We start from the raw sequence: 18759 nt of genomic DNA, 5'->3' as shown, positions 1-18759 counted from the left end.
CTCCCTCTGTCCATGTCTCTGCCTCTCTCTCTTTCTCACTCTGTCTCTCATGAATAAATAAATAAAATCTTAAAAAAAAAAAAAAGAATTCTATACTCAGGGACACCTGGATGGCCCAGTCAATTAAACATCTGCCTTCAGGGGATCCCTGGCTAGCTCAGTGGTTTAGCGCCTGCCTACAGCCCAGGGCCTGATCCTGGAGATCCTGGATCAAGTCCCACATCGGGCTCCCTGCATGGAGCCTGCTTCTTCTTTGCCTCTCTCTTTCTCTCTCTCTCTCTCTCTCTCTCTCTCTGCCTTTCACTCTTTCTCTCTCTCTGTCTCCCTCTCATAAATAAATAATTAAAATCCTAAAAAAAAAAAAAAAGTCTGCCTTTAGCTCAGGCAGAAGCCTGACCACGATCCCACGGTCCTCGGATAGAGCCCCATAATGGGCTCCTGGCTCAGTGGGGAGTCTCCTTCTGCCCTTCTCCTGCTCATGCTCTCTCTTGTTTTCTCTCAAATAAATAAATAAAATATTTTTTTCAAAAAGAATTCCATACTCAGTGAAACTATTAATCATATACGAGAGTAAAGAAAGACATTTTTAAGCCTGAATGATCTCAGAATTTACCTCCTGCTTCTGCTTTTTCTTTCTATTGAGAAAATGAGGGCAAGTGAGAAACTAAACAAAGAAAAAGACCCTAGATCCAGGAAGTGGGAATCCAATATGTGTGATACACAAAGGGATTTTCCAAAATGATGGCAAGGGAAGTCCCTGCATGACAGCTATTGGGTCAGGTCCAGAAAGCAAACAGTCCACATCAATGGAGAATGGAGGACTTTTTAAAATATATTTAATTTATTTATTCATGAGAGACACAGAGAGAGAGAAAGAGAGGCAGAAACAGGCAAAAAAAAAAAAAAAGAAAAGAAACATAGGCAAAGGGAGAAGCAGGCTCCATGCACAAAGCCTGATGTGGGACTTGATCCCGGGACTCTGGGATCAAGGCCTGAGCCAAAGGCAGACGCTCAACCACTAAGCCACCCATACGTCCCGAGAACAGAGGACTTATGTAGAACGACTCCTAGAGAAAATGGATCTGATGCATTATCTGTGGAAGACTGTATTACTCTTCCACAAATATTGTGGTTTTTCCCATGATGCACCTCCTTCCAGGGCCCCTAAAAAGAGTAGATCCCTGTCCCATTGATGCTCATCTTGGCCGAAGATCTGTTTGGCTCAATACATTGTGAGAGAAAGTGAAGAGTAACTTCAGAGTAGAAACTTGAAGAGCCAATCAGCTATAGGTCCTTTGCTGCCTGCTACAGACCAGCCATGTTCTGCAAAGAGGCTGCTCTTCATTGAATGGAGATAGTATGCAGCCAACTTGTGACAGATTTATATCATGAGGAAAACAAACAACATATTTTTTTTCTTGAAAGTCATCAGAATTTGGTGGTAATTTGTTACCAGAGCATGACCTAGAATGTGCTGACTGACACCTTAGTTGATATTTTTCAATCATGTGGTGTAGGTTGGAAGAATTAATGTAGGAAGAATTAGTGATAGGTACCTACAAAATTAAGCAATTACATTCCATTCATTAATTTAACAAATACTTATTAAACTCCTATCGTATGTCAGGAATTTTTTCTAGGCACAGGGAATATAATAAATGAAAATATTAAACAGGTAATTAGTAATGTCAAAAAGTGACATTATAAGAAGGGAATAGCACAGCACAGAAAACCATCAACAAGATGTAATGGCAATAGACTGACTGGAAGGAAATGTTTATAAATCATGTATCTGATATAGGGTTAATGTCTCTAATATATAAAGAAATTCATACACCTCAGTAGCAAAAAACAAACAATCCAACTTAAAAATGGGCAGAGGATCTGAATATAACTCCATGTGCAAATTCGGATCTATTATCTGCCACGTGGTCAATACAATCCTGTAGATAGTCTCTGCCCAACTTCATTTTCATTGTGTTCAGAAACACTTTGCCAATTTTATGTGGTCCTGATGGGTTTGTGAACTCCTGGTCACAGTGGCAGCCATGAGTCCTACAAGTCTCCCATTCTCCTACCTTCAGTGAGGATTGAGGGGTGTTGCAAACTATAAAAAAGAAAGTACAGTCAGCTCTAAGATAGCCATGCAAACAGCAGGAAAGAGACACGTGTTTTCTTGGAGTCATGAGGCTGGGAAGTAGAATGTCAGGGACCCTCTTGTGGGAGGGAAAAGACAGAGCCCTGCCTCCCATTATTCTGAAGCCAGTACCACCCCAGACTTTCTCATTTCATAAACCAACAAACCCCTGTTAGCGAGCTTTTTTTTGTTTTTTAAGACTTAATAACTAATTGATTTCAGGGAGAGGGGAGGAATATGAGGGGGCCCACATCCACAAGTGGGGCGGGGAGGAGCAGAGGGAGAGAATCTCAAGCAGAGTCTGCCTAGGGACTCGAACTCACACCCCTCCCAGAGACCCAGAGACCCTAGCCAAAACCAAGAATCAGATGCCCAAAGGACTAAGCCACCCAGGTACCTCTAGACAGTTTTCCTTGCAAACAAAAATAGCCTTAATACAAGGCCCAGGTCCAGCTTGAAATGTGAAGAAACAAGGATATTTATAAATGTAAAACTATTCTAATCTGAAATTTCTTCTTGATGACTGGGAGATCTGTCACTGATCTCAAAACAATTCTCTCAGCTGAAATTCCCTATTTATTCTAAATAGGAATTGTATTTCGTCTGAATTTTTAGTTAGCAGTTTAAATTATTTCCCGTTTCTGAAATACAATAAGTTAATATTTGTACATTTTGCTTTTGTTCTCTTGCTGTATTCTCCCTGACAAATATTTATTCTCTTGATACTGAGTTACAGCTGAAAATTACTTTGCCTTCCATCCTCCTAGATTGATGTTTGAAAGAGAAATAACATTGCTGGTAACCTAAGAAACTTGGAAGTGAGTTAAAACAGTCATCCTCAAACCTGGCTGTGTGTCAGAATCATTTGGGGGGAGCTTTATTCTCCTAAAGTATGAATTCTGGCTCTATTTCAAATCTTACTGGAAGGAGATTGTTGAATTGATTTAACACTCTGCAGTGCTGTGTTGAACAAAGTCGTAATTTTTTCTTAAAGAGACAAAGATATAAAACATAGTCTCTTTCCTTTCTGTTACTTGCAGGCACAAATGAGTTCATGAAAGTCTCTCTTTTCTTAGCTATAGAGAACAAACTGGTGGATTCCAGAGGGGGGGGGATGGGTGAAGTGGGGGATGGGTGAAGTAGGTGATGGGGATTAAGGAGAGCACTTGTCTGTCATGAGCACTGGGTGATGTATGGAACTGTTGAGTCACTATGTTCATATCTAGAAGTTATCACTAAAGAACTTTAATATTACTTCTTGGGGAAAAATATGCTCAAGAAAAATTAGAATGTATTTTTTTAGTCTAAATCCATAATAGATTGCCTTGAGTCTCTTCAAGATTCCTGGTCTGGATATCAGGGTCAATTACTCCAGCCAAGATGGCCTTTCTTGCCAGCCTGTCCCTGAATACAAGGAATCGAAAGCGCTAAGACAATAGCTATAACTTAAAGTACAATGGGACTCATGCTATGTCTCCTGGGAAAAAAAATACAACCCCTTGGATTCCAGGACTCATGTATTCTTCTTATTAGAGACAGAGTCCCATATATAAGTCTCTGATCCAAGTGCACATACGACATACTGAGGATGGCACCCAACTTTGCAGACAGACCATTGCCTCCAAGTTCATACATCAGCTGTCCCTCCAATAGGCTGCTGGGTTGTACTCTTGGAGCAGTTATCTTTGGATGATGCGTATGTGACATGGCCAGTTGATCCCATGGTCACAGGTCCACTCCTACACTTCCTTTGCTGTGAAATGGGTCTCCTGGTCAGATACCACATTATCTGGAATCTTCATCTGTGGATCAAGGACTCTATGAGATGCCAGATAGTGATGCTGGCTGCTTGACTCCACTGGGAGAAAAGGTAAACCAATACCCAAAATAAATGTTATTCTGGCAAGAACAAATTGCTTGCCCTCCATATCAGTTTGCTAGAGCTGCCATAAAACAGTGCCACAAACTAGATACTTAAACAGCAGAAATTATCTTACAATTCTGGAGACTGGTAGTCTGAAATCAAAGTGGCAGCAGAGTTGGTTCCTTCTGAGGCCAGTGAGAAGGGCGTGTTCCAGGCCTCTCTCCATGGCTTGCAGATAGCCATCCTTACATTCACATCAAGTCTTCCCTTTGTCTTCACACTGTCTTCCTCCTTTGTGTGTCTTTCTGCCCAGATCTCCCTTTTTTATAATGACCTTATAGGGCCATATTTTAACTTGATTATTTCTGTAAAGACTGTCTCTAAATTGATCACATTCTGAAGTACTGGGGGTTAGAACACATGAATTTGGAGGGGGCACAATTCAACTCATAACATTCTTTCAGGACAAGAGGCTCCCCATGTAGTGATTTTCCCACCATTGGAATGTTGGGTACGGGAGATACACACATACACACACGTATATGCACATATACACATATAAATATATTTATTTCTATAAATATTTAAAAGCTTTGTTCTGCAATGCAATTAAATACTTGGGAAGAGTTTGATCCTCTTAAAATTTACTTTTTAGGTTTTTTGAGGTGAGCACAGAGTGGTGTTTAGGATTTCTTTTTCCTCACTATTTAGGCAATGCTCTTATGAATATTCCACCCTATGCTCAAAGGAATTACAAGGTTTTCCACTCCGGCTGATGGAAACACAAACTTGGTCCAGATGTTGTGGTCTCTGTAAATTGCTCCTTTTGAGTGGATCTTTCCCCAGCCTGAGCCTTTCCTAACTTGCTGAAGACTTGCTGGACACTGCATGTGGATTCCTGGTGCTCTCTCTCTGAAAGCCCTCTACTCTTCAGTATTTGCATTGAGAACTCCAGTCACCCTGGGCCTCTCTTGACTTCCAGCTTTGTCTCAACTCAGGAAGACAATTGGGCTCCACTTGGCTCCCACTCTGGGTACCATAGCCTGGAAACAGCACCCTTGTGGGATCTGCTGCAATTGTAGGGCTCACCACATTTGTTTCCCTTCTTCCAGGGACTACTATCCTTCCTTTCCTGATAGCCAATGTTTTAGAAACTGTTGTTTCAAAATTTCATGTAGCATTTTAGTTCTTACAGTTCTTTTTGTTCCATAAATTGGCCCTTGTTACTTCATCTTCATATATATATATTTTTAATGACAGAAATATATTCTATTTTGGCAAAGTGATATAGGGGCAGTATTAGAGCACTCCACTTGGCTTTGCCTAACATGATGGCTTTGCCCCCCTGTAAGCAGACTCAGTGTAAGGCTTACTTCAATTGCTAAATATGTCAATCCCAGTCACATATCCAGATATGGAAGACTAGCCACAGAGTGAGGTTGCAGACCCAATGGAAGTTGCCAAGGACCCTATTTATTGCCTAGTTCCTCATTTGTCCCCTCTCTGATATGGGAGCCACGAGGACATTTTAGGCCTCTTATGTTCAATAGTCCTACAAATATCTGAGTATTCATTCTCCTTTCTCTGAGTAAATAACATCATCTGAGTCCATCACCTTTGGGGAAAAACGGGGGTGATCATTACAGTAATATACTTGCCATGGTATTGCAGGGTTCTTCTGTCTGAGGACTAGACCACCTCTATAGTCAATGGGTCCTGGATGGTCCTGGATCTAAATATTGTTTCTTGCCTAGAAACATGGCAAGATCACGTCATTTGCTGAGCTTACCACACTGGCCTCTTGTTCAACCATTTTTTTGCATGTATGTATGCATGTATGTATGTATGTATTTATTTTTGACAAAGAATGTATATATATTACGGGGTACAACATGCTGTTTTTATGTTTCTATGCACTGTGAAGTGACTAACACGACCAAAATGATAAACACATCCATCACCTTCATACCATCTGCACACCCATGTTCGCGTATGTGGTAACAATACTTGAGATCTACTCTTAGCAAATTTCAAGAATATGATACATTATTATTAACGATAATCATGTGTTATACATTAGGTTGAAATTTGCTTTCCTTTTATTATATGTACTGAGCAGTATCCTGGCTGATTGCTTCTGTTTTGCCCCTTTGGAACTCTGTTCTAATCCTGTCCAAAACTTTCTGCAGCGAACCCCCCTTGGCTGCAAATCTGATCTAGAATTATTACAATTAAAACTGGGGCAACCTTGTTGGGACCCCTCTCACTTCTGAGAGCTTTCTCTATCTCTGTTTAATAAACTTCTATCACTTTGCTCACAAAACAAACAAACAAACAACCTCTGGCTTCTGGCAGTTATGCATCACAACCTGCTTTCTATGACTTTGAGACCCCTTCATTTCCATTGTTAACAACTATCCAAGTTTTGGGATAGCCTCTCCAAGAGCTTGCCGTGCTCTGGGTAGGAGAGGCTGAATCTCTTAATGATTGCAGTGCTCGCCTCATCAGCACCTTAACATGACGGCCTTGTGATCACTTGTCCTCTAGGACCTTTCATGGAATATAATCCTTTGGGGAGTCTTCTGACCTCACAAAACATCCATTCCAGCATGTCACTTTTTAAAGCCTTTTATTCTCTTTCTCTACCACATACTATAGTAATTCAAAGGAGAGCGTTAAAGAAGTGAATCCTACTAAATGCAAAACAGATTCCATCAAGATTCCATCATGAACCACTAGAGATGTCTCACAAGTGGATTCTCCTCAACTGGCTAATGAACGCCTCCACACTCCACATACCTTATCCACAACCCCTTCCCTGCTGTGACTGGGTCCCCATGCATACTTCCATTGGTGGTGGTAGGAGAAAACTTTGGAAGACGGTTAGTGAGCATACACAGAAAGCTGGCCTGAATCTGCGGGCCAGGGAAGGATCACAAACTAAAGCTTTAGCTCCAACTTTGGGAAAACAAAAGAAAGGCTGTCAGCACTGTCAGCATGATGTCTTCCAGGATTGAGAGAAGGCATACAGCTTAAGAATTCTACCACAAGTGGAAGCCAGAAGCACGGAGCAGGTGTATCTATAGAAGATCTGAGAAGCCTTAAAATCCCTAGCAGGGCTGATGAATGGTATTTCTCTTCCAAAGACAGAAAAGACTAGAGGAAGTGACTACCATGTCAAATACAAAGGCAACAATGTAAAACTTCAAGGAACATGAAAAACTAAGGAAATATGACAGCACTAAAGGACCACAATTCTCCTCTAGTTACTGTTCCCCAAGACATGGAGATGTGCAACTTACTAGACAAAGAATTTTTTTTTAATTTTATTTATTTTTTATTTATTCATGATAGTCACACACACAGAGAGAGAGAGAGGCAGAGACAGAGGCAGAGGGAGAAGCAGGCTCCCTGCACCGAGAGCCCGACGTGGGACTCGATCCCGGGTCTCCAGGATCGCGCCCTGGGCCAAAGGCAGGCGCTAAACCGCTGCGCCACCCAGGGATCCCTAGACAAAGAATTTAAAATAGTTATTTTATGGAACTTCAATGAGCTTCAAGAAAATACAGAAAGATGGGGGCGGCTCCGCGGAGGGGGCTGCGGGGCGGGAGCACGAATCCAACAGCGCAGGCCCCGGAGCACAGGGCGCCGGGACACAGCCCAGGATCCGGCCTCCCCCGGGACAGGCAGAGGCCGGGAGGGCCCAGGACAGCGACGACGCTCCTGCCCCGAGCTGAGCAGATCAGCGGCCCCGCCCCGGAGCCTCCAGGCCCTGCGGACGGAGAGCTCCGGAGTTACTGCGGAGGCTGACTCCAGGGCTCCAGAGCTGCCATAGCAACTGCGGCTGTTCCTCCTGGGGCCTCACGGGGTAAACAACCCCCGCTGAGCCCTGCAGCAGGCAGGGGCAGAGCAGCTCCCCCAAGTGCTAACACCTGAAAATCAGCACAGCAGGCCCCTCCCCCAGAAGACCAACTGGACGGACCAGTTCCAGGGGAAGTCAAGGGACTTAAAGTCTACGGAATCAGAAGATACTGCCCCGTGTTTTTTGTTGTTGTTGTTGTTTTTGTTTTGTTTTGTTTTGTTTTTTTGCTTTTTGATTTGCTTCCTTCCCCCACCCTTTTTATCCTTTCTTTTTCTTTCTCTTTTTCTTTTTTTTTTATAATTTTTTTTTTAATTTTTATTTATTTATGATAGTCACAGAGAGAGAGAGAGAGGCAGAGACACAGGCAGAGGGAGAAGCAGGCTCCATGCACCGGGAGCCTGACGTGGGATTCGATCCCGGGTCTCCAGGATCGCGCCCTGGGCCAAAGGCAGGCGCCAAACCGCTGCGCCACCGAGGGATCCCCTCTTTCTCTTTTTCTTCTTTTTTTTCTTTTTTTCTTCCTTTTTTCTTCTTTCTTTTTCTCTTTTTGTTCCTTCCTTCTCTCCTCTCTTTTTCTCCTTTTCCCAATACAACTTGCTTCTGGCAACTCTGCACTGAGCAAAATGACTAGAAGGAAAACCTCACCTCAAAAGAAAGAATCAGAAACAGCCCTGTCTCCCACAGAGTTACAAAACCTGGATTACACTTCAATGTCAGAAAGCCAATTCAGAAGCACTATTATACAGCTACTGGTGGCTCTAGAAAAAAGCATAAAGGACTCAAGAGACTTCATGACTGCAGAATTTAGAGCTAATCAGGCAGAAATTAAAAATCAGTTGAATGAGATGCAATCCAAACTAGAAGTCCTAACAACGAGGGTTAACGAGGTGGAAGAACGAGTGAGTGACATAGAAGACAAGTTGATGGCAAAGAGGGAAACTGAGGAAAAAAGAGACAAACAATTAAAAGACTATGAAGATAGATTAAGGGAAATAAACGACAGCCTGAGGAAGAAAAACCTACGTTTAATTGGGGTTCCCGAGGGCGCCGAAAGGGACAGAGGGCCAGAATATGTATTTGAACAAATCCTAGCTGAAAACTTTCCTAATCTGGGAAGGGAAACAGGCATTCAGATCCAGGAAATAGAGAGATTCCACCCCCCCTAAAATCAATAAAAACCGTTCAACACCTCGACATTTAATAGTGAAGCTTGCAAATTCCAAAGATAAAGAGAAGATCCTTAAAGCAGCAAGAGACAAGAAATCCCTGACTTTTATGGGGAGGAGTATTAGGGTAACAGCAGACCTCTCCACAGAGACCTGGGAGGCCAGAAAGGGCTGGCAGGATATATTCAGGGTCCTAAATGAGAAGAACATGCAACCAAGAATACTTTAGCAGCAAGGCTTTCATTCAAAATGGAAGGAAAGATAAAGAGTGTCCAAGACAGGCAGGAACTGAAAGAATATGTGACTTCCAAACCAGCTCTGCAAGAAATTTTAAGGGGGACTCTTAAAATTCCCCTTTAAGAAAAAGTTCAGTGGAACAATCCACAAAAACAAGGACTGAAGAGATATCATGGGGACACTAAACTCATATCTCTCAATAGTAACTCTGAACGTGAACGGGCTTAATGACCCCATCAAAAGGCGCAGGGTTTCAGACTGGATAAAAAAGCAGGACCCATCTATTTGCTGCCTACAAGAGACTCATTTTAGACAGAAGGACACCTATAGCCTGAAAATAAAAGGTTGGAGAACCATTTACCATTCGAATGGTCCTCAAAAGAAAGCAGGGGCAGCCATCCTTATATCAGATAAACTAAAATTTACCCCGAAGACTGTAGTGAGAGATGAAGAGGGACACTATCTCATACTTAAAGGATCTATCCAACAAGAGGACTTAACAATCCTCAATATATATGCCCCGAATGTGGGAGCTGCCAAATATATAAATCAATTAATAACCAAAGTGAAGAAATACTTAGATAATAATACACTTATACTTGTTGACTTCAATCTAGCTCTTTCTATACTCGATAGGTCTTCTAAGCACAACATCTCCAAAGAAACGAGAGCTTTAAATGATACACTGGACCAGATGGATTTCACAGATATCTACAGAACTTTACATCCAAACTCAACTGAATACACATTCTTCTCAAGGGCACATGGAACTTTCTCCAGAATAGACCACATACTGGGTCACAAATCGGGTCTGAACCGATACCAAAATATTGGGATCGTCCCCTGCATATTCTCAGACCATAATGCCTTGAAATTAGAACTAAATCACAACAAGAAGTTTGGAAGGATTTCAAACACGTGGAGGTTAAGGACCATCCTATTAAAAGATGAAAGGGTCAACCAGGAAATTAAGGAAGAATTAAAAAGATTCATGGAAACTAATGAGAATGAAGATACAACCGTTCAAAATCTTTGGAATACAGCAAAAGCAGTCCTAAGGGGGAAATACATTGCAATACAAGCATCCATTCAAAAACTGGAAAGAACTCAAATACAAAAGCTAACCTTACACCTAAAGGAGCTAGAGAAAAAACAGCAGATAGATCCTACAACCAGGAGAAGAGAGTTAATAAAGATTCGAGCAGAACTCAACGAAATCGAGACCAGAACTGTGGAACAGATCAACAGAACCAGGAGTTGGTTCTTTGAAAGAATTAATAAGATAGACAAAGCATTAGCCAGCCTTATTAAAAAGAAGAGAAGACTCAAATTAATAAAATCATGAATGAGAAAGGAGAGATCACTACCAACACCAAGGAAATACAAACGATTTTAAAAACATATTATGAACAGCTCTACACCAAAAAATTAGGCAATCTAGAAGAAATGGATGCATTCCTGGAAAGCCACAAACTACCAAAACTGGAACAGGAAGAAATAGAAAACCTGAACAGGCCACTAACCAGGGAGGAAATTGAAGCAGTCATCAAAAAACTCCCAAGACACAACAGTCCAGGGCCAGATGGCTTCCCAGGGGAATTCTATCAAACGTTTAAAGAAGAAACCATACCTATTCTCCTAAAGCTGTTTGGAAAGATAGAAAGAGATGGAGTACTTCCAAATTCGTTCTATGAGGCCAGCATCACCTTAATTCCAAAACCAGACAAAGACCGGACCAAAAAGGAGAATTACAGACCAATATCCCTGATGAACATGGATGCAAAAATTCTCAACAAGATACTAGCCAATAGGATCCAACAGTACATTAAGAGAATTATTCACCATGACCAAGTAGGATTTATCCCTGGGACACAAGGCTGGTTCAACACCCGTAAAACAATCAGTGTGATTCATCATATCAGCAAGAGAAAAACCAAGAACCATATGATCCTCTCATTAGTTGCAGATAAAGCATTTGACAAAATACAGCATCCATTTCTTTTTTTTTTTTTTTTACAGCATCCATTTCTGATCAAAACTCTTCAGAGTGTAGGGATAGAGGGAACATTCCTCGACATCTTAAAAGCCATCTACGAAAAGCCCACAGCAAATATCATTCTCAATGTGGAAGCACTGGGAGCCTTTCCCCTAAGATCAGGAACAAGACAGGGATGTCCACTCTCACCACTGCTATTCAACATAGTATTGGAAGTCCTAGCCTCAGCAATCAGACAACAAAAAGACATTAAAGGCATTCAAATTGGCAAAGAAGAAGTCAAACTCCCCCTCTTTGCCGATGACATGATACTCTACATAGAAAACCCAAAAGTCTCCACCCCAAGATTGCTAGAACTCATACAGCAATTTGGTAGCATGTCAGGATACAAAATAAATGCCCAGAAATCAGTGGCATTTCTATACACTAACAATGAGACTGAAGAAAGAGAAATTAAGGAGTCAATCCCATTTACAATTGCACCCAAAAGCATAAGATACCTAGGAATAAACCTAACCAAAGAGGTAAAGGATCTATACCCTAAAAACTATAGAACACTTCTGAAAGAAATTGAGGAAGACACAAAGAGATGGAAAAATATTCCATGCTCATGGATTGGCAGAATTAATATTGTGAAAATGTCAATGTTACCCAGGGCAATTTACACGTTTAATGCAATCCCTATCAAAAAACCACGGACTTTCTTCAGAGAGTTAGAACAAATTATTTTAAGATTTCTGTGGAATCAGAAAAGACCCCGAATAGCTAGGGGAATTTTAAAAAAGAAAACCATAGCTGGGGGCATCACAATGCCAGATTTCAGGTTGTACTACAAAGCTGTGGTCATCAAGACAGTGTGATACTGGCACAAAAACAGACACATAGATCAATGGAACAGAATAGAGAACCCAGAAGTGGACCCTCAACTTTATGGTCAACTAATATTCGATAAAGGAGGAAAGACTATCCATTGGAAGACAGACAGTCTCTTCAAGAAATGGTGCTGGGAAAATTGGACAGCCACATGCAGAAGAATGAAACTAGACCACACTCTTGCAACATACACAAAGATAAACTCAAAATGGATGAAAGATCTAAATGTGAGACAAGACTCCATCAAAGTCCTAGAGGAGAACACAGGCAACACCCTTTTTGAACTTGGCCACAGTAACTTCTTGCAAGATACATCCACGAAGGCAAAAGAAACAAAAGCAAAAATGAACTATTGGGACTTCATCAAGATAAGAAGCTTTTGCACAGCAAAGGATACAGTCAACAAAACTAAAAGACAACCTACAGAATGGGAGAAGATATTTGCAAATGACGTATTAGATAAAGGGCTAGTTTCCAAGATCTATAAAGAACTTATTAAACTCAACGCCCAAGAAACAAACAGTCCAATCATGAAATGGGCAAAAGACATGAACAGAAATCTCACAGAGGAAGACATAGACATGGACAACATGCACATGAGAAAATGCTCTGCATCACTTGCCATCAGGGAAATACAAATCAAAACCACAATGAGATATCACCTCACACCAGTGAGAATGGGGAAAATTAACAAGGCAGGAAACCACAAATGTTGGAGAGGATGCGGAGAAAAGGGAACCCTCTTACACTGTTGGTGGGAATGTGAACTGGTGCAGCCACTCTGGAAAACTGTGTGGAGGTTCCTCAAAGAGTTAAAAATGAACCTGCCCTACGACCCAGCAATTGCACTGTTGGGGATTTACCCCAAAGATACAGATGCAGTGAAACGCTGGGACACCTGCACCCCGATGTTTATAGCAGCAATGGCCACAATAGCCAAACTGTGGAAGGAGCCTCGGTGTCGATGGAAAGATGAATGGATAAAGAAGATGTGGTTTATGTATACAATGGAATATTCCTCAGCCATTAGAAATGACAAATACCCACCATTTGCTTCAACGTGGATGGAACTGGAGGTTATTATGCTGAGTGAAGTAAGTCAATCGGAGAAGGACAAATATTATATGTTCTCATTCATTAGTAGAATATAAATAATAGTGAAAGGGAATATAAGGGAAGGGAGAAGAAATGTGTGGGAAATATCAGAAAGGGAGACAGAACATGAAGACTCCTAACTCTGGGAAACGAACTAGGGGTGGTAGAAGGGGAGGAGGGCGGAGGGTGGGAGTGAATGGGTGACGGGCACTGGGGGTTATTCTGTATGTTGGTAAATTCAACACCAATAAAAAATAAATTAAAAAAAATACAGAAAGAAAATTCAACAAAATCAGGAAAAATATACATGAATAAAATGAGAACTCTTACAAAAACAGAATCATAAAAAAGAACCAAATGGAGCTGAAAAATACAATGAATTAAGTGTATTTTAAGAAACTTTGAAATTATGTAGTCTTGAGAACAAGGAAAAGAATGAAAAGAGTGAAGAAATCCAATGTGACCTATAGGATAAAGTAGAAAGAAACAATTTGTGAATTATTGGAATTCCAGAAAGAAAAGAGAGGGAAAAGGGGTCAGAAAGCCATTTTAAAAATACAATGGCTGAGAACTTCCAAAATCTGAGGAGAGATTTGTATATTCAAGTTCATGAAGCTCATGGGTCACCAAAAAACTCAAAGAGATCATCTTCAAGGCACATTATAATAAAACTGTTAAAAATAAAAGATGAAGATTGAATCTTAAAAAGCAGCAAGAGAAAAGAAGCTTGTAATTTACAAGAGAACCTCCATAAGGCTATAATCAGATTTCTCAGCAGAAAATGTATAGGCAGGAGAAGAGTGGGTTAATATATCCAAAGCACTGAAACAAACAAACAAACAAACAAACAAACCCAAACTGTCAAAAGTGAATAGTTGATCTGGCAAAGTGATCTTTCAGAAATGGAGAGAGAGAAAGACCTTCCCAGATAAAGAAAAGCTGAGAGTTCACCACCACTAGACCTGCCTTACAAAAATTGCTAAATGAAGTTCTTCAAGCTAAAATGAAAAGATACGGGCAGCCCGGGTGGCTCAGCAGTTTAGTGCTGCCTTCAGCCCAGGGTATGATCCTCGAGACCGGGGATAGAGTCCCATGTTGGGCTCCCTGCATGGAGCCTGCTTCTGCCTGTGTCTCTGCCTCTCTCTCTGTGTGTGTGTCTCTCATGAATAAGTAAATAAAATCTTAATAAATAAATAAATAAATAAATAAATAAATAAATAAATAAATAAAATGAAAAGATACTAATTAGTAACATGAAGACATATGAAATATACAACATATCAGTAAAGGTAAATATATAGTCAAATTCAGAATACCTAAAACCTAATAATATGGTGGTGTGTTAATCACTTAACTCTAGGATAAAGGTTAAAGGACATGAGTATTAAAGATACCTATAGCCACAATAATTTGTTAATGAATACACAATATTAGAAGCTAAATTCTAACATCAAATATAAGAGGAAGGGAAGTAAAAGGGCAGAGTACTTGTATATGATTGAAGTTAAGCTGTCACTAGCTTAAAATAGACTATAATATCTACATGATATTTTATATAAGCCTCACAGTGACCACAAAGCAAAAACCTATAGTAGATTCATGAAAGATAAAGAGAAAAGAATCAAAGCGTACCACCATGGAAAATCATCAATTCACAAAGGTAACGAGAGAGAAAAAGAAACAAGGAAACTACAACAGCCAGAAAACAGTAAGATGGCATTGGTAAGTCTTTACTTATCAATAATTACTATAAATGTAAATAGATCAAACTCTCCAATCAAAAGCTAGAATGTGTTTAGATGAATCTAAAAAAGACCAAACTATATGCCACTACAAAAGGCTCACTTCATTTTTATAGACACACATAAGTTCAAAGTGAAGAGACAAAGAAAGATATTCCATGCTGATGGAAACTAAAGTGATCAGAGTAGCTCTACTTTTATCAGGCAAAATGGACTTTAAGTCAAAACCTGTAACAGAGACAAAGAAGGCCATTATATAATGATAAAGAGGTGAATTTATCAGGAGGATATAATAATTTTAAGTATATATGCACCCAACATCACAGCACCTAAATATATTAAGCAAATAGTAACAGATCTGAAGGGAGAAATACACAGCAATAGAATAATGGTAGGGGACCTCAATACTCCACTTCTAACAGTGGATAGATCATCCAGACAGAAAATCAAGGAAGGAAACAGGCTTGAGTCATATTTTAAACCAAATGAAGGGGTGCCTGACTGACTCAGTTGGTAGAACATGCAATTCTTGATCTTGGGGTTTTGAGTTCAAGCTCCACATTGGGTGTAGGGCTGACTTAAAGAAAAAAATTAAGTATTAAGCCAAATGGATCTAACAGTCCATTGTACAGAACATTCCATCCAACAGTAGAATATACATTCTTGTCAAGTACATAAAGATCATTCTCCAGAATAGATCCTACGATAGGCGACAAATAAGTCTTAACAAATTTGAGAAGAATGAAATAATGCAAAGTATAGTTTCTGATCATAATAGTAATAGCATAAAACTAGAAATCAATAACAGGAGGAAAATTGGAAAACTTAACAAAATGTGGAAATTATACAACATACTCCTGAATAAACCAATGGATCAAAAAAGTAGTCAAAGGAAAATAACTATCCTGAAGCCAATGAAAGAAATATAATGTAGCAGACCTTATGGGATGCAGCAAAAACAGTTCTAAAAGGGAAGTTTATAGTGATAAACATCTACATTCAGAAAAAAAGATCTCAAATAAAACATCTAATTTTACACCTCAAAGAACTAGAAAAAGAGGAACAAACTAATCCAAAAGGTAGTAAAAGGAAGGAAATAACAAAGACTGGAGCAGAAATAAACGAGATAGAGATCAGAAGATAGAAAGTGAAGCTAAGAGCTGATATTTTGAAAAGATAAAAATACTGACAAACCTTTAGCTAGACTAAAAAAAGATAAGATTTAAATATGTAAAATTGTATAACTAATTATAACTAATAATACAGAAACACAAAGGATCATAAGAGACTACCATTAACAACTATATGCCAACAAATTGGATAAACTAGAAGATATGGATAAATTCCTAGAAACACACAGCCTACAAAGACTAAACCATGAAAAAATAGAAAATCTGAACATACCAATAATGAGTAAGGAGATTGAATCAGTAACCAAAAATTTCCCAACAGTGAAAAGCCCAGGACCATATGGTTTCCTTGGTGAATTCTACTAAACATTTAAAGAAGAATTAATGCCAATCCTTCTCAACTCTTCCAAAAATTTTTTTTCTTTTTAAATATTTTATTTATTTATTCATGACAGACACACACACACAGAGAGAGAGAGGCAGAGACATAGGCAGAAGGAGAAGCAGGCTCCATGCAGGGAGCCCGACGTGGGACTCGATCCTGGGTCTCCAGGATCACACTCCAGGCCCAAGGCGGCACCAAACCGCTGGGCCACTGGGGCTGCCCTCTTCCAAAAAATTTGAAGAGGAAGGGACACTCCTAAACTCAATTTATAAGGTCATCATTATCTTAATACCAAAGCCAGGTAAGGACACTACAGGAAATAAAACTACAGGTCAATATCACAGATGAATACAGATGTAAAAATTCTAAAGAAAATATTAGCAAATGCAAAGTATTAAAGGTAGTATATCACATTAATAGAATGAAAATAAAAAGAGAAAAAGCATTTGACAAAATACATCTTTTCATGATAAAAACTATTATAAATTGGAGTAGAGGGAATGTACCTCAGCATAGTATAAACCATATATGACAAGCCTAAAATTAATATCATATTCAGTGGTCAAAGGTTGAAAAGTTGAAAGCTTTTCCTCTAAGACCAGGAACAAGACAAGTGTGCCCACTCACCACTCCTATTCAACACAAGTACGGGAAGTCCTAGCTAGAGCAATCAGATAAGAAAAAGAAATAAAAAGGGACTCTTGGGTGGCTCAGCAGTTGAGTTTCTGTGTGCCTTTGGGTCAGGGCGTGGTCCCTGGGTCCAGGTTTGAGTCCCACATCAGGTTCCTTGCAGGGAGCCTGCTTCTCCCTCTTCCTATGTCTCTGCCTCTCTCTCTTTCTCTCTCTCTCTCTCTGTCTCAGGAATAAATAAATAAAATCTAAAAATAAAACAAAACAAAAAAAAAGGAATTCAAATTGTAAAGGAAGAGGTAAAATTACCTTTGTCTGCAGAGGATATGATCTTATACATCATAAAGAGAAAATCCTAAAGATGCCACCAAAAAACTGTTAGAACTAATCAACAAACTCAGTAAAGGTATAGGATCCAAAATCAATATACAGAAATCAGTTGCATGTCCATACATTAATAACAAATATCTGAAAAAGAAATAAAGCAATTCTATTCACAACATCAAAAACAATAAAATACTTAAGAATGGGGAACTAAAGAGAGATTTCTCTTTAAAAAAAAAAAAGACATACAAATGGTCAACAGGTACATGAAAAGATGCTTAACATCACTGTCAGGGAAATGCAAAGCAAAAACATGAGAAGTCATCTTGTGTTGTTAAAATTGTTATTACTTGAAAAGACAAGAGATAACTGGTTTTGGCAAGGATGTGGAGAAAAGGGAATGCTTGTGCACTATTGGTGGAAGTGTAAATTGGTACAGCCACAATGACAAGCATGGTGAAAGAATGGAGGTTCCTTAAAGAATTAAAAAATAGAATTACCATATGATCCAGCAATCCCACTCCTGGGTATGAATCCAAAGAAAACAAAAATAGGATCTCAAGGAGCTATATGCATTCCTACGTCCACTGCAGCATTGTTCACAATTGCCAAGATATGGAAACAACCTAAGTGTCCATTATCTATAGAAAAATGGATAAAGAAGTTGTGATATTTATAAAATGGAATATTTTTTAGCCATAGCAAAGGAGATTTTGTCATCTGTGACAACAGGCACGGCCCTTGAGGACATGATGCTAAATGAAGTAAGTTAGAGAGAGAGAAAGAAATACTCTATGGTATCACTAATATGTGGAATCTAAAAATGTCAAACTCATAGTAAGAGTAGCTGGAGGTGGGAGAAACACGGAGATCTTGGACAAGGGGTACAAACTTCCAGTTATAAGATGAATACATTCTGGAATCTAATGTGCATCAGGACCTAATGATTATAGTTAATAATACTGTATTATATACTTGAAAGATCTAAGAGTTGGGATGCCTGGGTGGCTCAGTGGTTGAGCATCTGCCTTAGGCTCAGGGCATGATCCCAGGGTCCCAGGATTGAGTCCTGCATTGGGTTCCCTGCAGGAGCCTGCTTCTCCCTCTGCTGTGTATGTCTCTGCCTCTCTTTGTGTCTCATTAATAAATAAATAATATCTTTTAAAAAAGAGAGAAAGAAAGATAGATCTAAGAGTTAGATCTCAATATCCTCACCACAAAAAAAGAAATGGTAGTTATGGATCCCTGGGTGGCACAGCGGTTTGGCGCCTGCCTTTGGCCCAGGGCACGATCCTGGAGACCCGGGATCGAATCCCAC

General features: G+C 39.7%; 1 protein-coding gene across 1 annotated transcript in view; it reads right to left on the bottom strand.

The window, feature by feature from the left end:
- The window catches only part of UBE2W (ubiquitin conjugating enzyme E2 W), a 107129-nt gene that overhangs the window by 1753 nt on the left and 86617 nt on the right, over window positions 1-18759 (bottom strand). The window lies entirely within an intron of this gene.

Source organism: Nyctereutes procyonoides, unplaced genomic scaffold (genome assembly GCF_905146905.1).
Source record: "Nyctereutes procyonoides isolate TBG_1078 unplaced genomic scaffold, NYPRO_anot_genome, whole genome shotgun sequence".
Lineage (NCBI taxonomy): Eukaryota > Metazoa > Chordata > Mammalia > Carnivora > Canidae > Nyctereutes > Nyctereutes procyonoides.
This window is presented reverse-complemented; position numbering and strand designations above follow the sequence as displayed.